Source organism: Boleophthalmus pectinirostris, unplaced genomic scaffold (genome assembly GCF_026225935.1).
Source record: "Boleophthalmus pectinirostris isolate CB_2022bp ecotype Guang Dong unplaced genomic scaffold, ASM2622593v1 HiC_scaffold_20, whole genome shotgun sequence".
Classification (NCBI taxonomy): Eukaryota; Metazoa; Chordata; class Actinopteri; order Gobiiformes; family Gobiidae; genus Boleophthalmus; species Boleophthalmus pectinirostris.
The window spans coordinates 13803659-13818044 of record NW_026571153.1 but is presented as its reverse complement, the minus strand read 5'-3'; the positions used below and the strand labels follow the sequence as shown (position 1 = coordinate 13818044).

Here is a 14386-nt window from a genome sequence, read left to right as displayed (position 1 = left end):
GCTAGTACAGGGGTCTCCAACCTTTTTCTTCTGGTAAGCTACTTTTACAAAAAGAAAATGCCAAAGAGCAACTTTTTTAGCGGCTACAAGAAGTTGAGAATAGGAAAGCCTTAGATGGGGAAAACCTATAAAAACATAAACCTTTATCCATTTATTAGTGCACAAAGGTAGGCATCAAAATTATACATTTACAATGGTTTTTCCATCAAATTTGAGCCATTAAGGACATTATGTATAATTCAGAAATCCTTTTGCGAGCTACTTGGAAGGGGGTGAAGAGCTACTGGTAGCTCCCGAGCTACAGGTTGGAGACCCCTGGGCTAGAATATATGTCCATTCATATATACACTCTATGTGTATAACCTGCAGACATATAATCTCTGAAAACTTTAACATGAACAATCTCCAACGCAATAGCACAGAACAGACTCACCATCAGCAGAACATCCCTCTGTCACAGAAAGAACACATATAATCCACTGAGTTGTGTCCTTTAGTTCCCACAGTTCTGAACCACATCAGCGCACAATAGCGAGCTGTTTGTTGAGCACTTAGTTTATGCTAATTAGTCATGTGGTTTTAAGTTTCGTAAAACGTAACCAAATATGCTCAAGGTTGTGTGCATAGGGAAGGCTTTGATAGGGGTTACAGAAACGACGTATGTGGACGCAGATAGTGATACAGTGATTCCTTTCAGTGTAAACGTAGCCTATGAAGTTACCGATACGATACATATTTCAATACATAGGCCACGATACAATACATATCTCAATACAGTGCACTTTCAGTTAGATACGATATATTTCAAATCTATTCGATACGGTTCAATAAAAAATAAAGGCTAAATCATGGCTGTGATACTAAAAGTGTTTGTTAAACCACTTCTTGTGCAAAGTTCGTTTGAAACACAAACATTTTAATCATCAAAACAGTGAAAATGTCAAATGTGTTTCATAAATGAGTTTCCTTCCACTAAACAAGCAACAAAACTGTAGCTGTAACAAAATAATTGAGTAAAATATATCAAAAGTAGTCTAGGCAATATAACGATACAGCAGTACCCAATATCAATACTGTATTATTACATTAAACGATAAGATATATTGATATTTCGATATTTTTGCACACCGCAATGGAGACAAGCAGGTTACAAGTCAAAATGCCTTTGTTAGAGAAAAAAGCTCCTAATGCAAGATAGTTTAGTTCTATGCCAGTTACTTTTATAATAAGTTAATTGCGTCTCCTTTAGCAGTGGGTGTACAAGTGTAGGAGGGTTTCTGAAGTCTGAAGTCTGAAGTTGCTGATGTAATCTTATGAAGAGGCAGGACTGTGAACTCTGCTGTGTACACATCCTGCCATCCCAGCACGATTTGCCACTCCAATCACAACGTGGTGGAGCCAAAAGTACGCTTCAAGGACAAACACCAAATTTAAATTTTCGGTCCACCATGGCAGAATTTCATTTGGTATTCACTTCAAAAATTCATATTAGCAGTTTCAAAAGATGTGGGTCTGAACTTTATACAACCTTGACCAGCAAGTGAAAACACTCTCTGCTTGATTTGGTTTCTAATCTGACAAATATTGAGAAGGATTATTAAGAGGTAAATAAACACAGTTTTCACATAAATAAGAGTGATACAAAATATAACTGTATTGTCAAAAAGAAAACAAAATGAATTGAATGAATTGAATGAGAGCTATTTAATTTGACCAAAAACACAAACTAATGAAATGGAAATTATGCTTTAAACGTTACATTTGTTTTGTTGTAATACTATGCATACAAATAATAAATATATAGCCAAAGTTTGTTCTGAAAATATGTAAAATTCCTTACTTAAAGGTGCAGTGGAGGATCTGTCACCTACCCTGACCCAACCCAAAGATGTTGCTGTGCCTAAAATGTTCCACAATATAGCATTAAACGTATGTGTCTCCATGTAGGCAATCAAGTGCTATGAAGTTACATGTCAGATCTATGGAGAACAAGGATGTACAGTATGTTTTTCAAGGTATTTTAGAACTGTGAAAACATTTAATTTACTAAATTCAAGCTAGATCAGTATAAATTAAATGTGTCAGCCACTTGATTATGTAAAACAATTGGTGTAGGACGTTTTTCATCTTACTCCTTTTGAGCACCAGGACCCAAATATGCACATGTACATATCTTTTATCTTTTTTTATTTTTTTTTTTTTTTATTTTTTTGTTGTGTTGCTGATTTTGTTTTACAGAAGAATGCAATACTGTGGAACATCCCAGAGCAAAAACACAGCAATAACATTATAGAGGGAAAAAAAAGACACAAAAGACAAGATAAACTCATTTTTTTTGTATATAATCTATAAGGCTGCAACTATAGACAAGTCAGAGAGCAGTTTTTTGATTAGTCGATAGTGAACTAATTATTTAAAACATAACGCATGACTAATTGGACTCAAATTTAACCTGTACCTAATATACGCCAAATGGAGGCTTCTTGATAGAGAATACAGTAATTAGAAACAAAGAATATTATCACTGAAAAGGGTTTATTTTTCATTTGTTTTCCCTGTGTCATTTGAAGCCTTGTATCTTGGTAACTTAGTACTAGACAGTTTTAACAACTCAAACAAGAGATTATTCTTTATTCTAATGGCAGCAAGTAAAAAGGCAATAACTAGGAAGTGGCTTAAACCTGAGCGAATAACAATGGATGAAATATATGGACTGATATTGTGCAAGAGAGCTACACGATGGAAAAGTTTTCATTTTTATTGAATTATTTTTAGTTATTTATTATTATATTATTATTATTATTATTATTTTATTTTTGATTTTTCAGATTTTATTACTTGTTGACAAGATATGGTCTAAATGGACAGAGTATGTTAAGCCGGTGAGATCAGACTTCATATAAAACTACTTCATATTTGCAATGTTTTATTAATTTGTGAAAGAGGTTCCTTGGCTCACCAACCTGTTTTGAGTTTGTGTATGTTTTTAAAAAATGTAAAAGCAGGAACGTGTGATCTACTTTTTCAATAAAGAGTTAATTTGAAAAAAGAAAAAGGGTTTAATTCTGGAGTAGTCATGATTACACTTATTATTATTATTAACCATTGTAGCTGCAATAATATACAGTATTCCAGCATGGTGTGTGAGAACAGACAGCACCGCTACATGCCTGCACTGTGCCATGTTTATTCCCGGTTCACTGGAGTGGATAAAGAGGCGAAGACATTATTGGATTCATTTCGCACAACAACTGTCCCCATAAGCTTAGCACACTTCCTCAACAGCTTCTGCACTTGGCACCAGTTTGAAACAACAGCTCGCCGAGTGGCTCTACAGAGGACTTTTTACTGCTCCGCCTTCCTTTATGGCGTTCAATTATGACCGAGTTTCCGCCGCTTAACTCTCCTTATTTAGCAAATCCATTGTTGGCAGCTGGAAATTTAGCTTTAGCATGTCACATACACAGTTATACAGACTGTGATGGTGTTTACACAAGTAGGCTCTGAAATTGGTCAGCCATTACACAAAATATTATGTTAATTCTGTCTGTGTGAACAATATAGTTTCTGGCTGCTATAGTATTTCTGCCCAGCTTGAGACAGCTGTTGACCATAACTGCAAGGGAACAGATTACGAAGTGGAAGCACCTTTCTAATCACCATTCACAGGATTTGCTTTTGATAAACACTAAAAATAGACAGAAATACAACTTTTTTTGCATGCTGGTCAATATGGTTTGTGTCAAATGATCTTAAAGTGGAACTAAACTCTAAATCAGGGGTGTCCAAACTTTTTTCATCAAGGGCCAAATATCTAAACACAGACAAAGCAGAGGCTGATCGAGGGCCGTAGACTGGTGCTCAATACAGTGAATAATTGAAATATGTGAATGTTTAACACTTTAGAATGAGCCATCAGTCCTTTATTCACTCTAAGATCCTTAAAACTACACACTAAATATTAAACATTAGCTTTATCAAGGTAGATTTAAAAAAAAAAAAAACTTGCAGTAAAAAGTTAATTTTTATTGATGTAAGGTAATTTGGGCCAAGTCACCTGGAACCCTCACCTTTGGCCCACGTGCCGTAGTTTGGACATGCCTGCTCTAAATCGACTGTTATGTAACTAAAAAGTGTACTGTATATGATGTTTTTTGTTTTGTTTTGGGTTTTTTAAACATTTTTAGTCCAAATTAGGTCAGCTTTAAGGTTTATGGTCAAAAATGTGTAAAAAAAAAAAAAGCTTGTGGTCACTGTTAGTTTCAAGTAGTTGGTGACCTCACATAAGACTGCCCAGATTACAACCTCCTGACTGCAGGGGCGGAGTTTAAAGTGTGGATACCTGTTCAACCATTCACGCTGATCCTTATAACTCCAGACCCTGCCCCTCCTTCCTCTTGAAAGCCGATTTATAGATCTGCGTCGACTCAACACACACTGCCACCGTTGCCTTTTCGCAGTCGTTTTTGATTTATGGATCTGCGTCGAGGTCTACGTGTACTGCGAAGTAATTCACTGCCACAACACTAGGAGGTTAGGATTGTGTTCTTGTATAAAAAAAATTAAGAAGCAAAGCAGAGTACCAGAAATTAGGGATGTAACAATAACCAAAATTTCGTGATAGTGTATCGCCAAAAGTCTCACAATAATATCGTGGGCCATCACAATATATCAAATCACAAGTTTATTTGCTTGTATACATTGTTGTGCAGCAATACAGAGGGAACTACACAGACCATGATCCTTTGTGCTGTTTCAGTCCAATCTACATGTTGAAATAACACTTTTAAAGCACTTTTAAATGTTAACTGTTTGGATTATAACGAGAGAAAAGTAGCATATCCACAATTTATTTAGCCTACATAAAATATTGCAATAAATATCTTACCGTGAGATGCATATCGTGAAAATATCGTATCGAGAGAAATGGATATTGTTACATCCGTACCAGAAATGTATGTAAAGTGGATGTAGAGAAGACCAATCACAGCTCTTATTGTCTGTGTCTGCAGACGCTCTGAGGAGGGGGTTCACGGCGACGCAGATTCTACGTTGCAACGCAGACGATTTGACGCATGACCATAAATTGGGCTTTACTCTTCAGGTACTGCCCAGCTCTATTTGAATTTTTGGATGGTTAATGTGTTTAGTGCCAATTTAAATTCCATCTGACTTTTTTTTTGTGTGTTTATAAACCCCAGTGGTCTAATATCTACATTTGCTTTATCTATCAACAGTGATGATACGTCTTGGCCTATTCAAAATGTTAAGACTCCTTGTCCTGAAATTGTTTGGTTTTAAAAACACACCTCCAAAGCAGTCACATAATCACTGAAACTGTCACAGATGAATTCTGCAGTTTCATGATTTTCCACTCTGTGTCGAAACTGGATGAAGTTCAACAAAGAACAAACACTTCTAAAATAATCGCGCAATCAAGTTAAGATTTAGAAAATAAATTTTGTTGGCTCTAAATTGGGATTTTTGTTATTTTTTTTAATATTTTTTGTGTGTCCTGAACTTGAAATGAAATGTAAAAAAAAAAAAAAAAAAGTAGAAAAGCGAGTATTTTTGTCAACAATCTCTCTGGGACAAATTGTGCCCAACTTGTTACAAATGTGTTTGAATATGCTTTGATATTTTGTTACGGATTTTTAAGATTGAAATATGAAAATCAAAGCGTAAAATCTGTACAGCTCGTAAACTGTGGTGTAAATGCTTTTGGTTTTTGTTCTGTTGTTACATTATCGGCAGCTAGGTGGAGCCCGAGTACACGCTGACAACGGCAGTCCACATCCGAGTTTTTCCTCTCACCTTTCACAGCTCTCAGAAGCCTCGGTACGAGCCACGAGCACGACAGCCAGTGCGCTCAATTGGCTTGTCATAGCCGCTCACACCGTGCAGTTTTTGGACACTTTTTTCTTCTTTTTTCCGGAGCATTTACCCTCCCCATTGCCTCACCTTTGACAAACCTCACGGATATCCACGCTTGTTGGAGAGGAGAGTTCGTACGCGCACCGGAGGACGTGTGTAAAGGGATGTAAAAAAAAAAGGGACACTGTGCCGTTGGATACGACAGAAAAAAAGCCGGTGAATTCTGTGGAGGCACCGTACGTAAGCTGGAGGCGATTTGACGAGGATTTGTACGAACTGTTTGGGAAAAAAATCTCTTCTAATAACCACTAAAGGGACGTTTATAAGAGAAATTGCCACTTTGTGAATGAAAGAACGCGAGCTTTAACCGCATTCGCTGCTGGAGGTTGATTTTCCCAAAGCAAGGTAAGTGTTGGGCATGTTTTTACGCGCATTCACGCACCATCCGCACTGTGCCATATAATAATAAAGCTTTGTTTTATTATTATTTATTTTTTTAATCCCTCCCGTGGCGCGTTGATGTGTGTGCTCTCCCGCCTGTAATGTCTTGGCATGCACAAACACTCCACTGTTTAATTACTCGAAGAAGCGGCGGCCAATCGACGCTTTCAGGTGCAGTCCGCCGCCGATCACAAACGTAATATCGATAACCAATGTGAGAATTTCAATTTCCTGTTTGGACTAATTACGCGCTCATTGGGGAGAGCTGGATAATAATGCGCTAATGTTGTTGGGGAGCGAAGAAAGATGCGGTAATGATGAGAAGTTTGATTTTTGTCTAATTGGAGTTCAAGTTTCTAATTTGATTCAGTGATTTTTACGTTTTCTGTTTTCTTGTTTGGAATGATCTGTTAGCTGCGTGTCCTTAGAAGCCACGGTGCCTGTTTCATTGTACTGGCCATGCGTATTTCTTTCATACATTTGATGCTTACGGTATAGAAAGATGCATTTTGAGCCTTGGAAACCATTCTCCATATTGCAGGCGTGTACTGTATTTAAATTTCGTCATTTTTGGCTGATGGAAAGACGATTTTTTAACTCAGTTGTTCACAGTTGTGGGGCCAGCAACGCTTTGATGTGAGGACACTCTTTCAACATCAAAATCACTGAGAAAGGTAACTAAGCCAGTCCTATTGCTTTGAATGAGAGCCGCCTCTGCTCCTTTTTACGCACATGTCCTTTATTTGACAATATGGACTCAGCTTATTTGAAAAATGGAATAGTGTGTGAAGGCTTCAGGCGAATAAAAAAAGGCATGGATGTGATTGCAGAAAACTGAAATTGACCAGACCTTCGCCAAGGCAATGGTTAATATCTTGCAATGTAAAAAACCTAAACTGAAAGTAAAAGATCTATTCTAACTGACCCACAAAACTCAACAAAAGATAAAGAATTTTCCCCAAAAAAACTAGATGCATTTTTGAATCTCCAGTTTTTTCCTGTCCACTGGAACAATTTATTTTACATTTACATTTGTTGGAGTGTGAGTGTGTCTGTCTTGAAATTGTAAACAATAATCTAATATGTAGAATTAAATACTAAATATTGAACTTAACCCCTTTAGCTTTACTTCTATGCCCTGTAAAGTCTACTGAAGCCAAACAAGAATAAAGCAATTATCGTATTTTCACAAACTACTGTCCCATCCCGTCAGGTACCTCACCAGATGCTGCACCCAGATTATAATTCCTCCAGGAGCGGAATCAAAATGAGACTGAGACAAACAAAGAGCAGGTTGACAGCAGCGTTTAGTCACAAAGCATCAAATGTCCCCAGGAGTTTCTCAGGAGGAGAGGAAGTCGGGAGTTATACTGTGTGTGTGTGAGGGAATGTTGGATTATAAATGCAAATATAATCCATATGTAGTGCAGCAGTTTTTGGTGAGATGCAAGAAACTGCTTTGAAATATTTTAAAGGTGCTCTAAAGACAAAAGTGTAGTTAAAGGATCAAATCAATCTTTATTTATAGACTGCTTTTCATACAAAAATGCAACACAAAGCGCAAAAGGATCTTCAAATATTGTGTGTATTACAAACTTAGCAAACTTTTCTGGCCACCTGCTTGTCTCCATGGTTCTGCTTTGCCTGGAATGTTCCACAGCATGACACTGAACTTATCCATTTTGCATTTATTAAATTACAGTTTTTATTGCGACAAAAATACCTTGGAACAACATGCATTATTACTTCCTGTGTAGGGACTCGCCTGTTCACAGAGTTGATTTGTAGCTAGGCCTCATGGAGTCTCCCGTTTGACTGCATGAAGATAATGTCAGACTGTGGAACATTCCAGGCAAGAAAAGTTACGTAGTGCACTTTTAACTTTAATACAAATCTGTCACCTTCATTATTGTGCTTTGAATTACTGGAAAGAGGATTTAAAGGTGCATTGTGTCACTTTTCTCATGGAGGGCCTGTCAAATTGTTTATAATGTGTGACTGTATGGCATTAAACCTTTCTATTTTCAAGTTACAGGTCAGATCTGTGGATAGGCGAGCCCGCTCACAGTCAGAATGCTTGTTTTTTTCTAAGTATTTTTGTGCTATAAAACCATCTGTGATTGAATAAATGCTTAATGCCAGACTGTGGAACATTCCAGGCAAGAAAAGGATTTAAAGGTGCATTGTGTCACTTTTCTGGTCGAGAGAGAGTCAGATTGTCTAGAATGTGACATTGTATGGCATTAAACCTTTCTATCTTCAAGTTACAGGTCATATCTGTGGAAAGGCGAGCCCGCTCACAGTCAGAATGCCTGTTTTTCTAGGTATTTGCACTATAAAACCACCTGTAATTGAATAAATGCTTAATGCCAGACTGTGGAACATTCCAGGAAAGAAAAGTTATGCAGTTCACTTTTAACTGTAGCGCATCGTACTTTGTCTTATTGGAAAAAGGATTTAAAGGTGCATTGTATCATTTTTCTGGTGGGGCCTGTCAGATTGTATAGAATGTGTCAGTGTATAGCATTAAACCTTACTAGCTTTAAGTTACAGGTCAGATTTGTGGAATGGCGACCCCGCTTGCAGTTAGAATGCCAGTTTTTCTAGGTATTTGCACTATAAAATCACCTGTAATTGAATAAAAGTAAGGCATAGCTGCTTAATGCCAGACTGGAACATTCCAGGCAAGAAAAGTTACGTAGTGTACTTTTAACTTTAACGCAAATTTATCACCTTCATTACTGTACTTTGAATTATTGGAAAGAGGATTTAAAGGTGCATTGTATCACTTTTCTGGTGGAGGGCCTGTCAAATTGTCTAGAATGTGGCATTGTATGGCATTAAACCTTTCTATCTTCAAGTTACAGGTCAGATCTGTGAATAGGCGAGCCCGCTCACAGTCAGAATGCCTGTTTTTCTAGGTATTTGCGCTATAAAACCACCTGTAATTGAATAAATAGAAGGTATGATTGTTTAATGCCAGACTGTGGAACATTCCAGTCAAAGAAAAGTTACATAGTGCACTTTTAACTTGAACGCAAATGTGTCACCTTCATTACTGGACTTTGTCTTATTGGAAAGAGGATTTAAAGGTGCATTGTGTCACTCAGGTGGAGGGCCTGTCAAATTGTCTAGAATGTGTTACAGGTTAGATCTGTGGAAAGGCAACCCGCTCACAGTGAGAATGCTTTTTTTTTTTTTTTTCTAGATATTTTTGCGCTAGAAATCCACCTGCAATTGAATAAATGCAAGGTATATAGCTCAGGCGTGGGCAAACTACGACCCGGGGACCATATGCGGCCCTTTAATCTTTTTAATATGACCCGTCTAACTTGAATAATGATAATAAAAATGATAATTTAGTGTTTTAAAAGTAATTTCAGTAAATAGCAAAAATATTTTGTTTTATGGGATATTTCAATTTCTACATATCCCATGTTATTATTTTCTCTTATGAGGTGGATTACCAAAACACTCCATGCATCTGCTCCTGGTCCGGCCTTTGTGGCACTTGAGTCAAAAAGTTTGCCCACCCCTGGTAGAGCTGCTTAATGTGATACTGTGGAACATTCCAGGAGGAAAAAATGACATCACCATAGAAACAGGAAAGCAGGTGACGGACCCCCAACCAAACCAGCTGATCACGTGTTTAAATTGCATGTTGTTTTTTTTGTCTAGAGCAAAACAAGAGATAATTGTTTCAACCTCAATCAACGTAGTAGTACCCAGCATGTATTAATTTCAGCTCGTCAATATAATGGCTGCAATCCTTCACTTGTTTGTTGTAATGAGGGTCGCCTTGGTTCCATTGTATTTGCAGATTTGGTGTAATTTAGTGTTCTCACCGGGATGCTTTCTTCGAAGTGTTGCTAGGACTCATTTTCGGCTCATGTTTAGCGTCACCTTTGACCCCCTTTAAAGTGTTGCAGCTTTTTCACTGGGTGCCACCTGTGCTTCCCTCCGCCGCCTGTTCTATTGATTTACACTGGTTTTAGCCTTTTGGACATGATTACGCACCCAGATCAATCTAATTTGTCGGAGCGGTTTGAATTATTTTGGCTGTTGATTGTTTCATTAGGTTGATAAATGGCACAGCATCCTGGATAATGTGAGGTAGTGACTCTTTGATCTAATGCTCCCCTGAGTGGGTTAAATAAAAAATAAGTCTTTGAAAGCACTACTTCAAATACTCAAAGTGACTCGTGACTATTTTGGAGAATTAAATTTTTCTAGTCAAAAATTTCATCTCTCGGTCATAAAAAACGACTGAATTGAAGTCGAATGCCAATAATTTTGCTTCTACAACTGTATAATCATTAGTCTGTTGTTCTTATTCTCAATTATTTTGAATTTAAGTTCAAATTATACACTCTTTTAATTAAGTTGAATTACTCTTTGTACTTGTGCTTAGGCCAAGTAAGTCTCAAGTCTTTGATCTCAAGTCCGAGTCATGTCCCAAGTCAAATACAGGCAAGTCCGAGTCAAGTCTTGAGTCACTGGCCCATAAGTCCAAGTCAAGTCCAAGTTGTCTGCTTTGAGCTTCAAGTCATTTCAAGTTTTGAAACCAAAGTACCAAATATAGCTTAGATTTTTGCAATTTATATGACTTTTAAGATAAATTGTACTTAAAAAAAACTTGTAGTATATTTATATATGAGTATTTATAGAGTATATATAATAGTAGTAGTAGTAGAAATTAATTTAGTAAATTTTTCCTTTTTAAATGTCTTGACAAAGTCTGTGTGAATCATTAGTCAGAATAGAAAGAATTCAGATTTAAAAGTGTTTCTCAAGTCACAACTTGCAAGTCCTCACCTCTGATAATTACTATATTGACTTATCATTATATGAAACCTAGAACAATATTTTTGGGAAGTCAACTGAGGCAGTTTATTGAGTCAGTGGCATAAATTACTTTCAATATTATCGTTAATTCAGCAAAATATCAAACTTCAAAATTGGTTATTGAGACATAAGGCTGTGCAGTTAATCGAGATTTTGATTTGTGTGTCAAATGATCTCTAAACTCATATAATTGAGTTGAAATTATTTAAAGCTGAAAGTTTATTTTGGGATATTTTTTCATATAAACAAGTATATTTATTTTGTTTTTTAAATCTAGATATTGTACAACAGCTGGATATATAGTTTATTTTGGATACATTGATGTTTTTCTATGCGTTATTTCATGTTCAAAGTATATTTTATTGATTTTATGTTTTAAATATCACAAAACTGCTTTAAGGTGCATAGTTGTAGCCTGTGTTTATTTCCAATTTGAAAGTTTTGTGTAAATTATCAATAACAAAGTGGTGGTTTTTTTTTTAGAGATAGAGAAATTTGCTGAATAAAACCATTGTGTAACTAAAAAATAATCATTTGAATAATCATGATTCAGTATTCTCCAAAATAATCGTGATAATGTTTTTTTCCATTATCGAGTAGTCCTATTGTAACAAGCCTACCTGTTGTCGTTACAGACAAGAGGCAGGTGTTACTATGGCGACAACAGATGGTAAAATTCAAAGGGAAATACTTTATTCCTTTGCACCAGGAATAAAGTATCAAATTATATTATTTTTAACATTTTCCACCCACAAATTTTTTTTTTATTCGAGTTGTATCCTTGAGTGCTACAGTTTGACACTGCTTTTCCAAAATATTTGAAGAGTACACTCACTTTACACTTGCCTTATTTTATCAAACAAATAAAATATACTCCAAATCCTCATCTCCACTCTACAGACACTAATAATCCATCTTTAAACAAGCATTACTTATCTTATTGTTGGGCCATGCATGCTTGACCAACAATAAAGAGAAACACGCCTGATTACTTCCCTGTGGAGATGTTTTAAAGATGCATTACATAACTTTTCTGTTGCGTCTGGCACTTTCTTGTCTCTTGATATTGTTTTGCCTGAAATGTCCCACGGTATCACATCAAATATATCTGTCATGAATTTATTTACAGGTGTTTTTATTGCTAAAAATGCCATAAAACATGCACTCCGAGCGGGGTTGCCTCTCCGCAGATATGACCTGTAACTTGGCTTGATGGCGTTATTTAGTCGCCATGGAGATAATGCGACTTTAATGCCATAGTGTTGAGCTCTCCAGGCATAGCGTAACATGAACAATCCACTAGAAAGGTTCCCTAGTACGTCTTTAAACCAAGATCATAAATGGCGTAGCATATTTTGTGATTGCATAATTTTACGAGGAGCTTTTGGGAATTTTCGCTTTTGCTTTTGTGCTGTGAGCTGAGTCAGGATCAGCCCTGGATGAAGCAACACTGTCATCAATGTAACCCTCCATTTGGCACTCCCAGTTGTGGTGTGCCTAAGTGTGCATTATTTGCTATTATTGTAATTAGGATTATCAAATTAAAACCCCAGCCCTCTTCCTGATCCCGCTTTTCAACAGTTGGCAGCGGGAGCCATGTGCCGAGCAGTGATGATCCGTTTTTGAAACCTCCAGCGGATTTGCAGGGGCTTGTCGTAAAGCAGGACAGGGTGAGGTCATCGGTACAGCGCTGAGTGGAGCTCTTTGGTCATTTGTGTAATGGGAGTAGCTGGAATTACATTGTTTTCTGACCTGGATTCCTACTGTAGTTGTCAATACCAGATGTGCATGTTAGTAACCATGCTTTGCCTTGTGTGATGATGCAGTATTTTGATATAATTGTACTTTTATTTGGGTACAATAAATATAACTACCTCTAGGGTTGTCAAAAAAATGTATACTGCATCTAGTATAAAACTATATACATTTAGGGATGTAAGAATAACTGAAATATTGTGATACTTGATGGGGCACTGCTACTTGAATATACAGAAATTGTGCAGAATTGTCCTTTCAGTCAGTGCTCTTCAGTGTAGGGACCAGTCTCAAATACAAAGTTGAAAAAACTGAGGCACTCAAAAAGTACAAATTAATTAAAAGCCTTTAACACCACATGGCAGATTAGTTAAAATCACGCCAACGCATTTCGGGCCTTCAGCCTTCATCAGGGCAAACTCAAGTTGGCTATCGCAGTGCAGATTTAAAGTAATAGTGTACATGTTCACAGTGGGCTGGCTCATAGTCCCCTGGTGCATGATGGGACATGTAGGCAGAATAGATTTTAGTCATTTAAGATAAGATATAATACAAGATATAAATATTGCAATTCCCAACAACCAATACATAGAAAGCTACATAGTATAAACATATATATTGTGCAAAAATTCAAAAGTGCTACAGATACAACACATATAATTTGTAATATATTACCGGGCTAGTCTTAAACAGTTTCATGGAGACGAAGAAATAAAACAGGAATTGATTGCACATTGTATAATTGAGCTTGTAGTGATATTGTATCATCAAAGTCTCACAATAATATCGTGGACCATCACAATATATCGAATTACAAGTTTCTTTGCATAAATTCATTGTTCTGGTGCAGCAACAGCTTAAAAACAGAACTACATAGACCATGATCCTTTGCTCTGTTTTAGTCCAATCTACATGATAAAACAACTGTCATTGAGCACTTTTAAACCTTAATTATTATTGTATTATGACAGAAAAATAGCTTCCACAAAATATCTCAATAAATATCATACTGTGAGATGCATATAGTGAAAATATCATATTGAAATATTTGGATATTGTTACATCATGAGCATTTAGGTATATAATAAGTGCATAAGATAGACATATCCTGAATAGTTTTATAATCTTATATTAAAGAAAATAAAATCATGTTGACTTGGAAATCAATCCATTGTGTGTATATTTAAAAATAAAAACCTGTATGATGTACTGAACCTTTTTCTTAGTATCAAAATCAAGTTTAGCATTTTGGTATTTTGACAACACTACCTCAATATGCTGTGAATCAAAAGTACATTTATGACCAACTTTGAATATATTTGGTCTACTTACATGTTTTTCATCATATACTTTTGCATTCTTCCTACATCTTTTTTGTACTATTTTACTTCTCCCAACTTAAAGTATTTGTTTTTCTTCTGTTTGTTTTGAGTTAGCATATGCGAACCACTTCTATAAGACTAGTCTGTGT

The 14386-nt window shown here is 36.3% G+C and overlaps 1 protein-coding gene across 1 annotated transcript in view; it reads left to right on the top strand.

The window, feature by feature from the left end:
- Nucleotides 1-5807: 5807 nt before the first annotated feature.
- The window catches only part of LOC110159331 (adhesion G protein-coupled receptor L3-like), a 400279-nt gene continuing 391700 nt past the window's right edge, over nt 5808-14386 (top strand). The window contains exon 1 of the mRNA XM_055156115.1: nt 5808-6279. The gene's annotated coding sequence lies outside the window, so the exon portion shown is untranslated. The remainder of the gene's footprint in view (nt 6280-14386) is intronic.